We start from the raw sequence: 6,000 nt of genomic DNA, 5'->3' as shown, positions 1-6,000 counted from the left end.
AGGTGCAAAAGAGATGTCATCCTGTGATGTTCCTGATCCTCACGCGTCTAACGTAGATGGTCGGATTGATCTGACCTTCATGGTCCAATCACTACGTGAGGCAGTTGAATGTATGAAAACCAAGATTGATAATCTCACTGCTATAGTGAGTAGTTGTCTACTAGCCAAAGGTCACTGCCCATCCTGCTTAGCTAGTAAACAACCAAGTGGCATATCTAAAGCCCCGAGCCAGTGCAATCCTCTATGGATGGCACTTGTGGAGATTATGGACAGCCTGAAACTGCCGCTCAGTATAGTGAAGTGGTTAAACGAAAAAAGGGGGTTGAGAAAGCTTACAGTGTAAATCACAAACATGATGGTCCTAGGAATCTACTGCCTAATGAAAGGAGTGGTCGACAACAAGCAAATGATATGCATACTAATAGTAATTTTTCCCTTTCATCTAAGCAAGATAACAATATAACCATCACTGATTCTAGAGGAGATTACCCAAGCATTACAAAGATGCCTAGAGTATCTAAAGTTTATATGGTGAATGTTCCCAGACTGGGTGTAGGAAAAAATGTAGAAACAATAGATTCCTTAACAAACAAGGCTATTCATTGGATCAGGCACACCAGGGGCTGTTGCTCTGTGATCAGAGAAGATATTACCAGGGCGCGTAGGTTTACCCACTATGGGGAGTCTACTGATTGCATTGAACTGACTTTTAAACAGGTAACTATGGCAGAAAACTTAGTCTCACTGGAGTTTAGAAGTTGTTCCCCAGACTATTCGGCTATCCAACCTAGATCCACTCTCCTCCGACATTGGCGCGACAGTCAGATAAGATGGACAATTGAGAAAGGTAAAGATAGCTTGGGCCTTGAACTTAATGATTGACTACGGGGGCCAGGCGACCTAACTAATCCTCCCCAGGGTAATCCTGATTTAGGCTTTACGAGTACTCCAGTAATTTTAGGTACATTGGAAGGTCTACCTCTACTCGGGCAAAGAAATTACCTAAATGATCCTAATAAGATTGAGCCCTCTAATTCCCCCGATACTCTACTCTAGTGAATCCAGGTTCCATTTTATCTTGGAATATTGCAGGTTTGAATTCCAAAACACTGATCTCGGAATGGACCACCTTTATTAATTTACATAGTATTTGTATATTCCAAGAAACATGGCTTCTTGATCCCCAATTCCTCGTTGGGTATCTAAATTTTAATATCCCAGCAGTGAGGGGCGCAAAAGGGCGTCCATCAGGGGTTTTGACTATCTGGATTAAGCAGAATCTGTAAATCAGCGTGAAGTCACTTCCATCTAACCACAGGGATATCCAGTTTATCAGCCTCAAACAAGGGCACTCTAAACCTGTGGATATTTACAATGTATATGCTAGGAGCACAGGGGGTAGGAAATCTGAGATTATAACTGCCCTAGAAGATCTTATGGAAAGATATTCTACGCAATCGTATATAATTGTTGCTGGTGATTTTAATGTGACATTCGAACCTCTGTTAAGCTATGATTTGAACCTCACCATGGAAGAAGATGCTCAATGGGGTATCCCAAAACTGGAACTTACGCCAATCAAAAGATGGACAGAAGTGGCCATCCAGATTAATTCAATCTGCTTAAATAAGGGACTCAGGGCAGCCAATGGTAGGACCGCACAGGACAGGCTGGGGGCTAATACCTATAAGACCAGCCTGGGCCAAAGCAGAATAGATTATATCCTGCTGAGCCTAAGTTTATGGGTTTATCTAGAGGATATGTCGGTTATTGACCGGTTGGAGAGTGATCACAACCCCCTATGCATGTCCCTGTCTCGCTGGGTATCGACCATACCTGAAAGTATGTACAACGAATTGTCCTCTTTAAATGTGGTTCCCACAAACGACATGCGTCATTTGAAGTGGGTACAAATGGTAGATAACCAGGCGAAAGTAGATTCTATTTCTAGCAAGTTATCACATGCAACCCATGAGATGAGTACCATCCCTAGTAGTAGCTCAGACCTAGAGTCTTTCACCAAGGTCCATGAAACGTTCTTCCAGCAATTAAAAAATCTCTTTGTTAGACCAGTAAAGCTAAGTAAGAAATTGCCTAATAACTCGCCACGCTGGTACAACAAGGAATGTAGACAAGCCTGTTTTGCTTTGTGACAGGCTATAAGAACAGGAACTAGTAATGCTGTCCGTAGTGCAAGGATTGAATATAAAAAAAATCAATGTACAAAGCAAAACGTGCATGGGACGAACAGAGATGGCAAGAGCTTAAAAAAGCTAGTGCCCCTAAGGACACTAAATGCTTTTGGGGCATAATCAAGTGGGGATGTGGTGGTAAACCAGAAAAACCCCATAACTGGGTTGCACAGGATGACTGGGTGGATTATTTTAAGCCCCAATATGCAAAAAGCTCGGCAGCATGCACAAGGGATAAACCCATTTATTCATCCTTTATAGACGAGGCTTTTAATATAGGGGACGTAAACCTGGCATTGGAATCTGTGGTAGCTGGTAGGGCACCGGGCATAGACGGTGTCCCAGCAGACACCTTTTTGCATGACAAAAAGTCTTAGGGTAGATACATACTGCTACTAGCGAATGCAGTGGCAAAAGGAGCGCCCATTCCGGCCTCGTGGAATGGTGCGGAAATTATTCCAGTTTATAAGAAGGGGGACAAGACACTCCCCGGTAACTACCGCCCGATCAGTCTGATAGATTCCATGCAAAAGATTCTAGGTAGAATGATTTTAAATAAAATCCAGATCTGGGAGCGAGAGCAGAAAATGTTGTCACACCTCCAAGCAGGATTTAGGGCTTGCACCAGTACCATTGATCAAGTTTTACATTTCTCTATGTTACACTGGAAGACAGTACAACTGGAAAAAGGTAGTCTTTATGCTGCCTTTATTGATTTAAGGCGGTACAAAAGGGGGTGGTGATGGACGGAGCATCAGAACCAATCAAACACTCACACCCAGTCAACAGATCTGGGTTTGATCCATCACCGTTCTTTAGCCCACTCTGCCACCCCAGTTCAGACATGGCCATATGCAAATCAGTCTGACCCTGTGCCTCATGGGAACAGTCCAGCCCGAACTGCCAAGCCATGCCTTCCCTGGACCGGAAACAAGCTTCCTAGGACCGGTTTCTGGCATTTCAGCCATCTTCAGCCAGGCTTGCTTGAATCCAGTGGCAAAGTGAGCAAGGGCCTCACGTCTGAGCATACCCTGCCAACTTATGGCGAACAAAGCGGTACAAAAGGGGGTGGTGATGGACGGAGCATCAGAACCAATCAAACACTCACACCCAGTCAACAGATCTGGGTTTGATCCATCACCGTTCCTTAGCCCACTCTGCCACCCCAGTTCAGACATGGCCATATGCAAATCAGTCTGACCCTGTGCTTAATGGGAACAGTCCAGCCCGAACTGCCAAGCCATGCATTCCCTGGACCGGAAACAAGCTTCATAGGACCGGTTTCTGGCATTTCAGCCGTCTTCAGCCAGGCTTGCTTGAATCCAGTGGCAAAGTGAGCAAGGGACTCACGTCTGAGCATACCCTGCCAACTTATGGCGAACAAAGCGGTACAAAAGGGGGTGGTGATGGACGGAGCATCAGAACCAATCAAACACTCACACCCAGTCAACAGATCTGGGTTTGATCCATCACCGTTCTTTAGCCCACTCTGCCACCCCAGTTCAGACATGGCCATATGCAAATCAGTCTGACCCTGTGCCTCATGGGAACAGTCCAGCCCGAACTGCCAAGCCATGCCTTCCCTGGACCGGAAACAAGCTTCCTAGGACTGGTTTCTGGCATTTCAGCCGTCTTCAGCCAGGCTTGCTTGAATCCAGTGGCAAAGTGAGCAAGGGACTCACGTCTGAGCATACCCTACCAACTTATGGCGAACAAAGCGGTACAAAAGGGGGGTGGTGATGGACGGAGCATCAGAACCAATCAAAGACTCACACCCAGTCAACAGATCTGGGTTTGATCCATCACCGTTCTTTAGCCCACTCTGCCACCCCAGTTCAGACATGGCCATATGCAAATCAGTCTGACCCTGTGCCTCATGGGAACAGTCCAGCCCGAACTGCCAAGCCATGCCTTCCCTGGACCGGAAACAAGCTTCCTAGGACCGGTTTCTGGCATTTCAGCCGTCTTCAGCCAGGCTTGCTTGAATCCAGTGGCAAAGTGAGCAAGGGACTCACGTCTGAGCTTACCCTGCCAACTTATGGCGAACAAAGCGGTACACAAGGGGGTGGTTAAGGGCAGCTTTCGATCTTGTTCCTCGCTCTACCTTGTGGTTGGTTTTGCACGACTTGGGCATGCCTTGTGCCCTTTTAACTTTGGTCATGAGACTTCATGAGCATAACTACGCACAAATCAGGTGGGGCTCTCCTGGAAATGTTACCAGCCAGTTTCCAGTAGAGAGAGGGGTACGCCTGGGATGTGTCCTGGCACCCACCCTGTTTTCATTGTACATTAATGACGTAGCGAAGCTAATGAACGAAGCCAATGTAGATGCCCCAATTTTAGCTGGTGTCAAAGTACCCATTTTAATGTTTGCAGATGATACCCTAATTGTTTCCAAGACCCCAAGTGGGCTACAGAGAGCGCTAGGTATTTTTGAAGAATTCTGCACCATACGAGGCCTTGAGGTAAATGTGCTAAAATCAAAATTTATGTCTTTTAACCCGCACAAAACCTTCAAGGGTAAACTTTTTATGAACAACTCACCGCTCGACCAAGTTAGGGCTTTTAGCTATCTGGGTATAAATGTCCAACATGATTTACATTTAATTAATTACATTGCAAATCTGCGCCCGGTGTTATATTGGAGGCGCCTGTGGTCAACCCCTGAATTAAGAACATATGCCACAGGTATTATGGATATCATAGAACATAATACTTTCCACAAAATCAAATGGCTAGTTGGCATCAGGGGTATTCTTGGAGAACTGGGTATGGAATCTTTATGGGAGGACCCTCTTAACGCTAGCTTTCCCTCCAAGAAAGCCATTAAGGACAAATACTGAGAGATGGTAGTAACTAAGATTTTCAGGACAAGTACCCCACTTTCGCTCACAGAGACGTTCTTAGATCTAAAAGATGAAATTGGCCTTGAAGCTTACTGGGATGATATAACCAAGCCACTCGATAGAAAACTCTATTTCCAACTTAGAATTGGAAGCTTGCCAATTAGAGCGTTTACATCAAGATGGTCCCAAGGCGGTATGGCTACCTGTCCTAGTTGCTTGGCATCTATGGAATCAGTTGCTCACATTCTATTTGAGTGCCCGGTATACTCTGTTCTGCGCAGGGTTTGGCTGAAACCCATGTGCAAGTTATTTGGCACTAGGAGTGGTGTGTTAGCAACTAGAATTATTTGTTCTTGTACCACTCCTCTTGTTTCTATATCAGTGGCAAAGTTTCTTTTTTGGTCTTGGGCACTAAGGAGAAAAATGATTAGTGGTTGATCCTTTCAAATATTTTATACTGTATTATATCTATTATGTAAACTTTTTATCCGCATTTTAAGATTATGACGTTTTTTATGTGAAATCTTTTTTAAAGCTGTTTTTTTTAAAGCATGGGTATGAATTTTTATGCTAATGTGTATATTGTGCTTTTATGACAATTGTCGAATAAAGCCTGTTTGAATTGAAAATGTAGACTCAGAACATCTTTACAATCATAAAAGGTACACAAGGCACACGCAACGACGATTTAAGTTTCCCTCATACACAGAACAGGTTAATTACAGGCAATAGGAGTTCATGCTTCCTCTCTACAGGTGGACTATAGGCAACTGAGGTGCATCACAGACAATACAACAGCAGTGCAAGCTTCCCTCCACAGAAGAGGGAACACAGATGCCAGCAGTACAAGTCTACCTCACACAAAAGAGGTGCAGCACAGACACCAGCAGTGCAAACTTCCATCATACAGAAGAGGTGCATCACAAGCAACAACAGGGGAGGCTTCCTGCACACACAGAAGA

The sequence above is a fragment of the Triturus cristatus genome, chromosome 1_1, assembly GCF_964204655.1.
Source record: "Triturus cristatus chromosome 1_1, aTriCri1.1, whole genome shotgun sequence".
Lineage (NCBI taxonomy): Eukaryota > Metazoa > Chordata > Amphibia > Caudata > Salamandridae > Triturus > Triturus cristatus.
This window is presented reverse-complemented; position numbering follows the sequence as displayed.